The sequence below is a fragment of the Paroedura picta genome, chromosome 4, assembly GCF_049243985.1.
Source record: "Paroedura picta isolate Pp20150507F chromosome 4, Ppicta_v3.0, whole genome shotgun sequence".
In the NCBI taxonomy this organism is placed as follows: domain Eukaryota; kingdom Metazoa; phylum Chordata; class Lepidosauria; order Squamata; family Gekkonidae; genus Paroedura; species Paroedura picta.
In genome coordinates this window covers 136,406,169-136,421,504 of record NC_135372.1, presented here as the reverse complement: position 1 = coordinate 136,421,504, position 15,336 = coordinate 136,406,169, and the positions used below count along the sequence as shown (strand labels likewise).

General features: G+C 47.1%; 1 protein-coding gene across 5 annotated transcripts in view; it reads right to left on the bottom strand.

Moving 5' to 3' along the window:
* CDH4 (cadherin 4) overlaps positions 1 to 15,336 on the bottom strand; it is a 911,643-nt gene that overhangs the window by 371,648 nt on the left and 524,659 nt on the right. The gene's annotated exons all lie outside the window — the stretch shown is intronic.

Genomic DNA, 15,336 nt, shown 5'->3' with positions numbered 1-15,336 from the left:
ACTTACCAGCAAGGAAAATCAGAAAGCAGAAAAATCCTCAGTCTTGGGACTAGCCACAATATTAAAAATACTGAGGTCAAGGAGAAGATGACAATATGTCTATTTATTTAAAAACTCATACCCCATTTTTACCCCCAAAAGGCATCGAAAGACTTGGCTTCATCTTGTGAAGTAGGTAAGTTAAGGAGAAAGACAGTTCCTAGCTCAATATAACTCAGCGAGCTCTCATGGAAAGAGTGAGGATTCGAATCTGTCTCTCCCACTCTAACTACTACGCCACACTAGCTCTCAACAAATAATAAAACACAAAGCAGGCTGAGGGGGAAAATGCTTGTGTTTGATTCCTGTGGTTGATTAATTCAATTTACAAGGTGCCACAACAGAAAAGGCTCGGTCGCTGATGATTGCACATCAGATTCCTGCCAACAGGGGGATGCTGAGCCTCCGGTGGAAGAGTGCCATTTTGCAGTCCTTGCAGAACTTAGATCATTCCATCAGGGGCTCAACTATCAACTTATTCTAACAGTCTGGGGCCATGGCTAAAAAGGCCCTGAATGAAGCTAGACACACTTTGGGCTGGAAACCATCAACACATTGGTACTAGAAGATCTTAAAGTTCTTTTGGAGACATACTGGCACACTAGTCACTCACCTGCCTGAATGAGCAGTAACAACTGCTAGAAGTACTACCAGCCAGAGGGGATGGAAGAGGGTATTGCCTGGTCTTCCCAGTGGCAGCTACAGTCATAGCCAATCCACTGCCCAAATCAATCAACAGTAACTTGATAAGGTTGGAACTGGGAGAAGCAGGTAGGCCCTACACCTGAGTTGCTACCACCTGGGTCCTTGGTACAATGCAAAGGTCCTTTCTTTGGAGACCTTCAGTTTTGGAGCAGCAATGAAGGATGGCATCTAGGACAGCAAAATGCCTTCAACCTCTTCTAGCTATGGTTGCTTTACCCAGGTGAGCCAAGAAGAAGCAAGAAGAACAAGAAATTGCTGTTCACTGGTTTTCCTTCATGCTCTATCAGCATTATGAACATATGAAGCTACCTTATACTTGTCTGCTCTGACTAGTAGCAGCTCTCCAGGGTCTCAGGTAGAGGTCTTTCATGTCACCTATCACCTGATGCTTTCCTACTGAGCCATGGCTCCTTCTGAATCATGGCTGCCCCAGAAAAGGGACCACCCAAAGAACTATCCTGAGGGCCCTTAAAACCTCAAACCTGACCTTCCATCGGGCTTCATTTAATTGGGGACGAGCACTTCGGAAGTACTCACAAGCCTCAGAGAAACGGGGAGAAGGAAAGAAGAAGAGTTGGTTCTTATATGCCACTCTTCTCTACCTGAAGGAGTCTCATAGAATCATATAATCATATAGTATGCCAGGGATGGCTGAACTATGGCTCTCCAGATGTTCATGTTGGCAGGAGCTCATGGACATTGTAGTCTATGGGCATTTGAAGAATGTTTGGCTGTTGTTAGTATATAGAATCATAGAATCACAGAATCATAGAGTTGGAAGGGGCCATACAGGCCATCTAGTCCAACCCCCTGCTCAACGCAGGATCAGCCCAAAGCATCCTAAAGCATCCAAGAAAAGTGTGTATCCAACCTTTGCTTGAGGACTGCCAGTGAGGGGGAGCTCACCAAATTCTCAAAGAGGTTTACAATATTGTTCCCTTTCTTTCCCCACAACAGACACGCTGTGAGGTGGGTGGGTCTGAGAGAGCCCTGTGATTACTCTAGAAGAAGAGTTAGTTCTTATATGTCGCTTTTCTCTACCTGAAGGAGCCTCAAAGCAGCTTACAGTCACCTTTCCTTTCCTCTCCCCACAACAGACACCCTGTGAGGGAGGTGAGGCTGAGAGAGCCTTGATATCACTGAAGAAGAAGAGTTGGTTCTTATATGCCGCTATTCTCTACCTAACGGAGTCTCAAAGCGGCTTACAGTCGCCTTCCCTTTCCTCTCCCCACAACAGACACCCTGTGAGGTGGGTGAGGCTGAGAAAGCCCTGATATCACTGCTCAGTCAGAAGAGCTTTATCAGTGCTGTGGCGAGCCCAAGGTCACCCAATTGGCTGCATGTGGGGGAGTGCAGAATTGAACACGTCTCGCCAGATTACAAGTCCACACTCCTAACCACGTCACCAAGCTGGCAAGATGTGACACGGATGCAGGGCCTACGATTTCATTTGAGCCCTGAGCTTGCAGCATCAAACTGACTTTAAGGAAAACAACTCTCTCTTTTTATTTTTTTTTGACCTTTCAAAGGAACGCTTGAACTTTGCTGCCATTTCCAGGGAAACCACCGCAGGCTGTTTTTCAAGCAGCCAGTAAACTTTCAGTCGTCTAAGAGGTAGCTCATCCCTGTTGCTGCAAGTGAATTTCTCCCCTTCCTCCATTATCTTATAAGTAGGCCGGGAGACCATTAGCCACGCAGTTGATCTCTGGTTTCCTTGAGCCGCCAGCCACCTGCCTTACAGACAGGAAGCTTCTGCCTCCTTTAATGGCTACGTGACGTGATAGAAACGGGGGAAATGTGGCTTCCGTAAATACGATCTGATTTAAAAAGTCCTATCAAACGAGAAAAAGCACAACAGGGGACATTTTGAAGCAGTGGTTCTTCTCATGGAGTTGAACGTGACCTCCAGGGGCATCTAGTCCGACCCCCTGCTCAAACCAGGAGACTCACCCCTGCCCACCCACAGTGACCCTAATTCCATGACCAGATGAGGCCAACCCCCTCCAAGAAAACCAGAATCTTTGGCCAGACTGGCCAGGAGGAAATTTGCCTCCTGAATCAGGTGACAATCAGGAGTTCCTTGGCCATGCAAGAAAGGGCCATGAGAGTCGACACAACCCTTCCTGCCCACCCACACAGGGCTTCTGCAATTTCTTGCTAAGACTAAAGTGTGCCTACCCAAGTGCCCCTATATCTCAAAGTCCACTTCCTCCCCTCTATTCTAAATTTGAGTACAAAAACTCCAAACTGCCGCTCCCCTCACAAAAATGAACCTTCTAACAGCCTCTAGGTCAGGGGTAGTCAAACTGCGGCCCTCCAGATGTCCATGGACTACAATTCCCAGAAGCCCCTGCCAACATTTGCTGGCAGGGGCTTCTGGGAATTGTAGTCCATGGACATCTGGAGGGCCGCAGTTTGACTACCCCTGCTCTAGGTTCTCAACCTTCCTAATGCCACGACCCTTTAATCCAGTTCCTTATGTTGTGGTGACCCCCAACCATAAAATTAGGCAAGTGTTCTTTCACAGAAATTCAACCGAAACTGACCAATGGTGTGACGATCCATCGTTCATGATTGTAGATAAATTATTTTGTTTTTGTTTTTTACCTCACAGGGTGTCTTGTTGAGGGGAAAGGTAGAGAAGGTGATCGTAAGCTGTTCTGAGACTCTTGTGAGTTTGTTGTGGGGAGAGGAATGGGAAGGCGACTGTAAGCCGCTTTGAGCCTCCTTCGGGTAGGGAAAAGCGGCATATAAGAACCAACTCTTCTTCAGTAATCTCAGGGCTCTCTCAGCCTCCCCTCCCTCACAGGGTGTCTGTTGTGGGGAGAGGAATGGGAAGGTGATTGTAAGCCGCTTTGAGCCTCCTTCGGGTAGGGAAAAGCGGCATATAAGAACCAACTCTTCTTCTTCTTTTGGGTAGTGAAAAGCAGGGTATAAAAACCAGCTCTTCTTCTGAACCACGGCTCCTTTTAGGTCATTTACCCCTCCAAATCTGCATATTCATTTTTTAAAATTTTTTTACTCATCTTCACTAAAAAGATTTCTCAGGCGGAAGCAGATTGATCCGAGCAGACACACCCAAATAGCGTTGCAACTGTCATCGTCTGAGGCTAGTGAAAATTATGAGGTATTCACCAGCACATCTAATCTGGTTGATAGAAAATGATGGATCCGGTCTCCCCCCCTCCCCAAAATGCGGGTATCTATGCAATTACGGTGGGAGGATTAGGTTCAGAGCAATTTCTCTGTCACGGCACCCTTGATTTAATTACTGTTTATTCCCAAACCCAATGCACAGGCACTCCATTTGACGGCTTTGTTTCACAGACAGAATGTCTCCCCACCCACCTTTCGTAGCTTCACCTTTTTATTGCTGTTTGACATGCACCAAAGAAGCCCACACAAAACTTTGGCATCCTTTACACGTGGAACGTGGCTTCAACACTTCCCCACCGCCATCGATGGCTCCCACCTTTCCAACTACAAAAAATGTTTATTCGTTTCTAGAAACTTCCCGACCGCCACCAAGACAGACCTGCTCGTTTTTGGAAAATAGATCCCACCATTAAGTCAGCTGATTAGACTTGGTTCTGGTTTTAATACAATTTCGGAAAGCAAACATGTTCTTTGGATGATTGTGCTAAAGCTTTCACGATCAGCCGGTCTAAGCCAGTGGTCCCCAACCTTTTTATCACTGGGGACCGGTCAACGCTTGACAATTTTACTGAGGCCCGTGGGGGGGGGATACTCTTTTGCCAAGGGACGTCACCACCACATGAGCCCCTGTTCCACTTGCTTTCCCGCCAGCCCCCCTGACTTCCTGCCACCCACTAGGGGGCGCTGCCAGCAGCAGCTGCGCAGGGCCATTCTGAGGGGGAGCCCCAGCCATGGTGGCCGCCTGAGAGCACCAAAGGTGAGCTGGCAGCAGAGTGGCAGGGCAGCCCCCGAGGCAGCAGCCAGAGAGGAGGATGAGGATGAGCTGCGGTCCGGTACCAACTGATCCACGGACTGATCCACGGTACCGGTCCCCGGACCAGGAGTTGGCAACCACTGGTCTAAGTAAAAGGGGACCCAGGGCCAGTTTCCGCATTTTGGGAGTAATTCAGGAGGGCATGTCTTGCATGTGATGGATTAATCCATAGAAATCCCTCCGCTCCTTAGGGTTGCCAGGTCTCCCACAGCAACTGGCGGGGGGCTGGAGGGATTTAACGGGAGCAGCAGGGAGGCCCGTCCAATGTACTATATAGCAATCATAGAATCCTAGAGTTGTAAGGAGCCACACAGACCATCTGCTTAATGCAGGATCAGCCTACAGCATCCTGTCCAGCCACTGCTTGAAGACTGCCAGTGAAGGGGAGTTCTCCACCTCCTTGGGTGGCTCAGTCCGCTGCTGAACTACTCTGACTGTGAATTCCCCGCCTGCCATGATATCTAGTCAGTACCAGTGTACATATAGTTTAAAGAAGTAGTTCTCAACCTTGGTGTCCCAACCCCGTGGGGTTGCCTGGCTCCTTCCGCAGGGTTGCCAGGTTGATGGCTGCAGCAGTGGCTGGCGGTGGCTGCCACTGGCAATAGCAGGTGGCCAGCCGTGGCAGCCAGCAGCCAGAGGGGGTGGTGGCAGTCAGTGGCGGGTGGTGTCTGTGACAGCTTCAAGGGCACCCAGTGAGCTTTAGAGCTAAAGAAGGGATTTGAACCCAGGTCTCCTAAGTCAGAATCCAACTAAGCTGGAATTTGTCCACCAGGCCTCATAGAAAGTCATACAACTTGGATTCACCCTAATGTCCTACACTTCTTATGAGAGTGTCTGAATATTATTGTGACAATCACAAACAAATAAAAACCCTATATCTTTATGCAAAGCCCAGAAATATGGATTAGCTCTGGGTCTTGTTACATGACACAATCTTACAGTTATAGCAGGCGACTTTTAAACAGCTCAGATCGGCTCACACAAAGAGTTTTGCTTCCATCTATCTGCTGAGCTCTCGGAAAGCAAACGGTTCCTCTCCAAATTGCCAGATCTCACCCATTCGGAAGGCCCTCAAGTTGTAAATATTCTGCTTCTTATTCTGGATTGAGTTGATCTGAACACAAGGCAATAGTAAGGTGACCTGTAACACTGAAAAGGAAGCCATGATTGACTTTCCTACAGTGGCAATGATCTGAACTTGACAGTGATCTCTGAGGGTTTAGGAAGATACCGTGGTAACAATAAGGTGTGTTCTGGCTTTGTTCGAAACGTAACTTTAATCTGTAGTCTGGAGTTCAATTATCATATATGGAGAACTCCAGTCTTCACCTAGGTGTTGGCGACCTTTCACTGAAGCTCTATCTATCTATCTATCTATCTATCTATCTATCTATCTATCTATCTATCTATCTATCTATCTATCTATCTATCTATCTATCTATCTATCTATCTATCTATCTATCTATCTATCTACCTACCTACCTACCTACCTACCTACCTACCTACCTACCTACCTACCTACCTACCTCTATATTAGATCTATATCTATATCTATATCTATCTCTCTCTCTCTATATATATATACACACATACATATACACATACACATACATATACAAATACATCAGGGGTAGTCAAACTGCGGCCCTCCAGATGTCCATGGACTATAATTCCCAGGAGCCCCTGCCAGCGAACGCTGGCAGGGGCTCCTGGGAATTGTAGTCCATGGACATCTGGAGGGCCGCAGTTTGACTACCCCTGATAGACATAGACATAGACATAGACATAGACATAGACATAGACATAGACATAGACATAGACATAGACAGATAGATAGATAGATAGATAGATAGATAGATAGATAGATAGATAGATAGATAGATAGATAGATAGATAGATAGATAGATAGACTAACGACAGCCAATGCCCATGGACTACAATGTCCATGAGCTCCTGCCAACATGAACATCTGGAGAGCCATAGTTCAGCCATCCCTGGCATACTATAACATAGGACCACTCCTGAGGTCTGCTCAGAGATCTTGGGATATTATTTAATTAATTAAATAATTTTGTAAGGCTAGGCCATGGCACCTTACGACACAAATCATCAAAGTGTCAACTGAAGGCTACCCTTTACTAAACCTCAAGCACAATGTTCAGTATCAAAGGGCTATTAGCAGGGGGCTCCAGGGCTCCGGGGTCCTGTGGCATTTTCCCTCCTGCCTTAATGGGATTGGCCACGAGCTAGGGAACCAGCCTCTTCCATTGCTCCCTGAGCCCTTCAACAAGTGTGGGTTCACTTGCGGTTTCTGTGCGTGGGAGAGGGCGGAGTCTGCACAGCTCCAGTCTCTCCTTACCTTTGACCATCAGGGCCAGAAGCAGAGAGGGGTTCAAGGACACCTTATATCCAGGATCAATAGCAATGGACAGATTCCTTGCTATAGATTCCCTCCTGGGACCTTTTGCATGGCGACCAGATGCTCTACCATTGAGCGGCACCTTCCTCAACTGGAGTCTCCCCGATCCGAATCCAGGGCTGATTCTGCACTTACTTTGTTTTTTCTGTTGTGGATCCTGCTGAATTCAGATTAATTTGAACTTGGGTCTTCCTCTATCCCCTCCCCCGCAACTGGAACAGAAAGTGTTCTGCACTTGATTGGGGAAGCTCAGAGCGGGGAGGGGAGCCAAGCACAGCAGGCGTCTCTTTTCTTGAATGAGGGCGATGGGGGGGGGGAGATGATTGGAGACAGCAGGGGGGAGGAAAATGAATCCAAAATGCAAATCTCTGCTGAGAGAAGTTAGAGCTTCTGGAGCACAGTCACTTTAAGAGAAGCCTTGCAACTAGGAACCAGGAAGTCTTTGAACTGACACCCTGGCCAATCAGGAAAGAATGCTTTGCTACAGCATTGGAGGTGCAAGGCAGCAAGTTCATTTGCAAAAAGCAGAGATCTGCACATTTACTGATGCTGAGTTTTGAAATATTGAGGGTTATATCCAATTCTGGATATCGCGGGAGAAAGGTAGTGTCACTCCAGAGCAATCATGCATGTTGCAGAGGGAAAATTTAAAGTGTCCCGAATCAAAGTGGAAATCAAAATCAGTGTAGACGGCAGGGATTTATTCGAGCTGGCAGTGGGAAAAAAGCCCCGTGCAGACTACACCCAGCACTCTAAGCACCACACTATGCTAAATCTCAGCCAAAGACCATGTTGTATGTTCAATGCGCATCCTGCAGAGCTCCCGCAGTGGCTAACAAATCAGAGCAGGACGTTAAGCAATTAAACAGTCCCCAAGAGAAGCAGTCAGAACTGAGCCGTATGGCTTTTACCCACCTCGCCAGGTATGCGAGGATAATTTAGACTTTGTTTGCACGGCGCCAGATCTCACAGCAGGAGAGGACTAAGTTGAGCGAGAAATACGATAACCGTTTGATTCTTAAGTTTTGTTGTCGTTTGGAAAATAAGACATGCAATCTAGCTTTCGGTCTGCTTTAATTGATGCCGAATGTGTAGGTGTGTGTTTTTAAAGGGACCAAGGGACGTTACGAGAATTTACGTCATTTACAGAGAATGCAACTTTTGCATTAGTAGGGGGTGGGGAAAACATAGGGATGTGTTTACTTGAAAGCTCAGATCTCTACGGACTTCAATATATCTTCCGCGGACCAGTTTGGAGTCTCCCAAATGCCCTGGGTGTTTAACATTCACAAGCCGCCACATGTATAATGAGGGTTCCGAATAAACAGGCAAGTCTGGCATTTATCGGGTTTTTTACAAAAGGGAGGGGAAGGAGGGGGAAAGTGTTAAAAATATATGTGTCTCTCTCTACTGTGAAAATGTTCAGTCATGCTTATCGGAAGCTTCTGCCAGAAGATGCACCAAAACATCCACGGAGAGAAAAACGGGCTCGGCCTCTTCGTTAACAGGCGATTTTTGGTTTAACCCTTTGCCCTCATCATTTTTAATTGCTTGCTCTGTGAAGGAAGGTAAGGGTGGCCCAAGGCAGGGAGAGGCAGAACAGGTAGGGAGCAAACCTCCAGATGCATTTAAGGAGCGTGTCAAATCACGCATTCTGGGGAGAGCCATGGAATGTTAAGGGGGAAAAAAAAAGATCTATGAGCTTTTACAACTGGTTGGCCTGAAATATGCATTTTTATCAGGGTACTAGAAAGGTTCAAAAGATCAAGAAACAAGGCAGAGAGAACATTTTTTGTTATGTGGCTGGTGTTCCTCTGGTTCTTTAGTTCACTGGAATGGTAATTTCTTATACTGGCCAGATCTTAGGTCTACCAGTGGAGAGGGGATCCTCAGCGTCTGAAAGACGACGCATCTGCCACGAATAATATGTTCCTAAAACAGGTTTGCCAACACAATTTTGCAAATTGCCTGGAGATGATGTGAGTGGAACTTGGGCAGGGTGAGATTTGGGGAGGGACTTGTTCTCAACTGGATATAATGTCACACATTCACCCTCCAAAGCAGCATGCTTTAGGATGCTTTGGGCTGATCCTGGATGCTTTAGGATGCTTAGGGCTGATCCTGTGTTGAGCAGGGGGTTGGACTAGATGGCCGGTATGCCCCCTTCCAACTCTATGATTCTATGATTCTGTAATTCCAGGAGACCTCCAAGTCCTGCTTGGAGACAGCCCAAAGTATCTTCTACAACAGTGGTCTTCAGCCTTTCCAGATATGGAACCTGCTGGGCATGGGATTCCATGAGTTATAAAGAGTGACCTGACATCACAACACAGGACGTAAGAGTCATACTACATGGGTTGGTGGCAGACCAAGAGACCTGGGACCCAAACTGACTATCAGGAGGCATGCTCTAGTGAACAACAAGTCAAGGGGCAGAGCTATGGTGGGTTCCTCTCCAACACTGAGTCACCTCATGACACCATCCTGCTGTTTTTTTTACAGGCAAAGGGAGGCAGGAGACGTATCACACCACCCTTGGTCACTGTGCATGGACTAACCAGCAGCAGAGGGGGGGGGAGGTCTCTCTAAAGGAGGAGTGGCCAAACAGTGGCTCTGCAGATGTCCATGGACTATAATGACCACAAGCCCCTGCCAGCACCATGCTGGCAGAGATTCTTGGTCACTGTAGTCCATGGACATCTAGAGAGCCACGGTTTGGCCATCCCTGTATAACGGCTCTCAAATCCTTGGGACAAGTCTCCTTCATCCATTGACGGGTCTTGGCTTATGAGCTGAACACCACTTTTTCCCAGCACATCCTCCGCACATGGGAGTTAATACGTTAGGTACAATAAATAGCTGAATGTGTGTATTAGTATGTATGAAAGAACCTTCAGCAATAAGCCAGGTTCAAAGGCAGATCTGTTCATATTGAAAGGTCTCCTCACAGCAGGAAGTCTAAAAAAAACCCCACAGACTTGCAAAATTGCTCAGAGAATGATACAAACTGTGGGCTTTGATTCATTTTGCTTCGCGGGAAGGAAAGCACAGAACGATTGGAGATTCTCCAGTGCTTATCTAAAAGCAATCAGTCCCCAAAACCGTTTATGTATTTGGAAACTTGATTTGTCTGGAAAGCATTTCTATGCCACCTCTCTATAGAGTAGGTTTGCCAAGTAGAAGTCTGGGGGAGGTTTTAGGAGGTGGGGACAGGAGGAGCTCCAGCATCACACCAGCAAATCTCAACATTAAGCAGGACACTCTAGGAATCACAAAATAAAAACCCTTTATGGTTAAAGCATAGGACTTTTGGAAAAGCCCAGATTGCTCCTGTTATGACATCACTTCCTTCTCTCTCTCTCTCTCACTCTCTCTCTCTCTCTCTCTCTCTCTCTTTTGCTGGTAGTAATATGGAGTGCTGGTACCAGTGTTGGAGACATTTACCTGTCTGATGCAAGCTTTCTCAACCATGGTTTTGTGAAACCCTGGGGTATCTTTACAGCCCTGGAAAGGTTTGCTCAATAGGTGGAAATTAATTTTGAGTATATTTTTTAAATCTGTTAAACATTTATCAGGTGATATGACCATATATGGTCATACTAACTCCCTCCTCCTCCCAAATTGGCCAATGATGGGGCTGGAAGGGGTGGGAAGGAGAGGTGCCCTGGATGGGCGTGTCCACAGCTCTGCTCCCCAACCATATTCTGCATGATTGCACCACTTTTGGGGTTTCTCGAAGCCTGAAGAATGTTTCAGGGGTTTCTCAATGGTAAAAAAGTGCAGAAAGGCTGGTCCCAGGTGTCAGAGGGCACTGACCAGAGATCTCCTGCCCAATTAGGATTTTGCAGCCACCGTATCTATGATTACTGAAACAAATATCAGTTCATTTTATCTAATCACCAAGTGTTGGCCATGGTGGGGAGTCCATTAACTCAAGCAAAGAGAAAGACAAAAACCAGAACAGCATCAGAGGAACCAAAACCACCTCCTGGCATAAACTCAATCCACAGCAGGGGACAGAAGAAAGAATTCGTGGTTTGCTGGCCCTTTTTATAGATCTGCTTACCCATTCCTATCAGCTGCACTGTGGCATAGAGACACAGTTCTATTCTACACGCGGAGGAAAGTGGATTTGAGGATAGGGAATGGGTACCTGAGGGATCATTCCCCCTGGAGCAGTCTGTTCTAGTAATACCAATCAACTAAGGATCCATCAACTAAATAACAATACTTAGTTCGAATAATACTAATCAACTAAGGATCAACTAAGAAAGAGCCTCTTGTGGCACAGGGCGGTAAGGCAGCAGATATGCAGTCTGAAAGCTCTGCCCATGAGGCTGGGAGTTCGATCCCAGCAGCCGGCTCAAGGTTGGCTCAGCCTTCCATCCTTCCGAGGTTGGTAAAATGAGTACCCAGCTTGCTGGGGGGTAAACGGTAATGACTGGGGAAGGCACTGGCAAACCACCCCATATTGAGTCTGCCATGAAAACGCTAGAGGGCGTCACCCCAAGGGTCAGACACGACCCGGTGCTTGCACAGGGGATACCTTTACCTTTACCTTTTTAAGGATCGATAGCCCTAAGGAAACATGTTTGGATTCAACCAGAGCCAGAGGCTTTCCTGCCTGGTGGGAAAAGCGGCCGATGGAGACCAGGGCCCTGATGGATCTTGTCCAGTTCCTCAGACACCTGCAAAACGGAGCACTTCCGCTGGGCTTATAGTTCAGGCCAACTGAACAGTCAATCTTTGCATATTAGTGAACTGGGCCTCCCTCCCCTCCCCTGTCCCCCCTCCTCTTGAATCATAGAATCATAGAGTCATGCTTGCACAGGGGATACCTTTACCTTATGAGCATATATGGTCATGTCAACCTACCTCCTCTCCTGCCAAAATGGCCAATGATAGGCCTGGAGGGGGTGGGAAAAGGAGGGGCCCTGGGTGAGCATCTACACAGCTCTGCTTACCAACCGTATTCTGCACCATTGTGTCACTTCCGGGTTTCTTGAAGCCTGCAGAATGTTTCAGGGGTTTCTCAACAGTAAAAAAAAAGTTGAGAAAGGCTGGTAGATGGCGTGGAGACCACAAAGAACAGACATATGCCTTGGTTGCTCCCTTTACTAAAGGAAGTGGGGGCATACATCCTAAAACGGAGGTCCAAGGACACCTGCCAAAATGGTTAAGACTTCACCCCAGCCCAATAAGAACCTGCCAAAATGGTTAAGACTTCACCCCAGCCCAATGAATCTAGATCTTCTCCTTTTCATACGAAGAGGAGACCAAGTTCTCCTCCTTTATCCCAGCTAGGAAAGAAAACAGGCCAATCTGCTTCCTTGCTGACGTACGTCTGCTCATCCCGACTTGTTATGCTAGCCAAATCTCGGAGCAGATGATACTTGCTTGGATAGAAGCAGAAGGTTTGTATTTTGTAAGTAAACACAAGACATTTAGTTTCCTGTCTCCCTCCTGGGATCGAACGGCGCGGATTACAAAGAGCTAATGATGTCGAGTTTAAACAAAGACACAGACGCTCAAAGGATGGGATTTAACTGTGCCGGCGCCCGGGAGAATGCATTTAGTGCGATAAAAAATTTATCACCTCAAAAGGCAGTCAGTCTTTTGCAGGTGGGATGGCCTTTATGTTGCACTTGGAAAATTGGTGGGCAATCATTTGTTTGTTTGAGTTTTAAACATAAAGCAGAGAAGGCAGCAATAAGTCGCTGCATCCGGGCCTGTCCCAAATCACTCACATCATTTATATGTATAGATATAAAACCAGCCAGTCTTCCGGAAGCTGTTTGCATCCACCTTGAGATGCCCGCCAGATCCTGAGAAAATATTAAGCCCCAGAAAATCCACTTGCAGACAATCGCCAAAGAGCATTGTTGAACATATGTGAAAGCAGCCTTGTTCTAGAAGTGACCTGTGACACCTCCAGAACATCTCCAGAATCCAGTCTGGCCTGCTATAAATTAAGCCCATGCAAGCTCACGCCTTGAATAACACTTCATTGGGCTAAAAAGGTGCCATTGGGCTCAGATTGTGTTCTCCTTGGAGGACAAACAGCTGTGCCATAGACAGAAACATAGAGTTGGCCGGGAACTGTAGGGCCATCTAGTCCAACCCCCTGCAGAATACAGGAAATTCACAATTACCTGCCCAAGCAATTGCAGAGGGCAAAGTTTTCATGGAAGGAATTGTATTCCCAAGTATTCCGGGCAGTTCTAGGTTCAGATTGTGAGTGGGTGGGCAGAAGGGATTGTGTCCATGCTTGGCTCTTGTGGCCCTTTCTTGCATGCCCAGGGAAAGCTGATCACCACTTTGGGGTCAGAAGGTGAATTTCCTCCAGACCAGACTGGCCACGGCCCTTGTGGGTAGGCAGGAAGTTGTGAGTTTCCTGCTTTCTGCAGGGGGTTGGACTAGATGACCCTGGAGGTCCCTTCCAACTCTATGATTCTATGATCCTTTCACATTTACTCCCTTACAATCCAGAACAATAAACCTCTGGCAGGAATGTAACCACCACTATCTCTTTGGGCAAGCTCTCCCTTCCTGGAGTCAATGAATCCTTCATCCTTGTCGAAACCTGCTTAGGAAGCTGCATGCCCCCGAGCATGCTAACAAATACTATTGGCTGTACATGCAAATAGAAAGTACTCCCGGCACAACAAGGCAGTTTACACATCAACTCTGTCCCAAGTCAATTCTCCTCTCAGGAGAAGTCAATAGTAAGCATTTGCGCTGACTCTCTGCGAGCCAATTGTTCTTTGGCTCGCCAAATTACGTTTGGGAGTTATTAAACCACATTTGTCCACTACGTAACGGCTCTGCGCAAAACAGGGCCTTGATTTAGCATGGGATATTTCTTCAAATGAAGGGGAAGCCAATGTGTGGGATACAAACGGTGCGATGAAGTGCGGCTATTATCATAAAGCACGCTTCGATTAAAAGGGCCCAACAGCTACCAGACGGAAAGCTCTGCGCTGCTCATAAGAAACTGAACCATCTGCGGTCTGCTGTTTTAATGGTGAGGATTATAAGAACTGAAACCAGCATTCCAAGCTGGGAGACCTGTTCCAGATAATATAGAATCATACAATAGAATCATAGAATCATAGAGTTGGAAGGGGCCATACCGGCCATCTAGTCCAACCCCCTGCTCAAGCATCCAAGAAAAGTGTGCATCCAAACTTTGCTTGGAGACTGCCAGTTTCTGGTAAGGCCTTGGAGGAGGAGCGTGGTCTCATGGCTTAAGTGTCACTCAGCGCTTAACAACCACTCAGGGCGGTTGTCCCGCCCCTGAGTGCGTCCTCCTCCAACCGGCTTGCCTGTCTGTCCAGCAGCCAGCCAATCGCCTTCCCTCCCTTACCCCTGACCTCCTTCTTCTACTTCCCTCAGAGGCTGCAGATCCCTGCTGCATGAGAGCTGTCCCCGCCGGTGAGTTCCCTTCCCAGGGGTCTCCAGCCTGTAGTTCCAGTTTTATGTGCTGGCTGCAGCCACCATCCTGCTATAGCTTCAGTGTGATCCTCGGAATGTAATGGACCCAGGGGGGAAAAACTCACATTTCTTTTCTTGTTCATGTTATACTTAATAACGAAAAAACAGGAAAAGAAAAAGAAATGAATAAACAAACCTTTTGCAACCAGATGGTCCCCACGGCAGCATCCATAAAACCAACCGAGTGTCATCGTTTCAAAAGTCAATTTAAAAATCACTGATTCTCGAATGACAACCTGCAAGCTCAGCAATCAATCATATCGGTTGAAGCTAGTAAACAGCAGAAGTCAATGATCAACACAAACAGAGAGAGAGAAAGAGAGAGAGAAAGAGAGAGAGAAAGAGAGAGAGAAAGAGAGAGGATGAGAAATAGTTTGCGAGTTCCTCAAAACTCCATCTGAAACAACAGAAGGACCTAGAAAATAGAATTTGCTTGTTCCTGAATGCCAAAATACAGGAGCCCCAACCTTCAGGTGAAGCTTGGAGATCTCCCAAAATGGCATCTGATTTCCAGACCACAAGCACCAAGAATACACAGCATCCCTGCCCCAATCATAGTGTTCCCCCAACCAAGGGGGGCCAAACTGTGGCACACTAGACATCCGTGGACTACAAGTACCATGAGCCCCTGCCAATAGCCACAGATGGACCTTTGCTCCGTATGTTTATTGAGTCCTCTCTTTCAGCTGTTTGCAGGAGGCCGTATAAC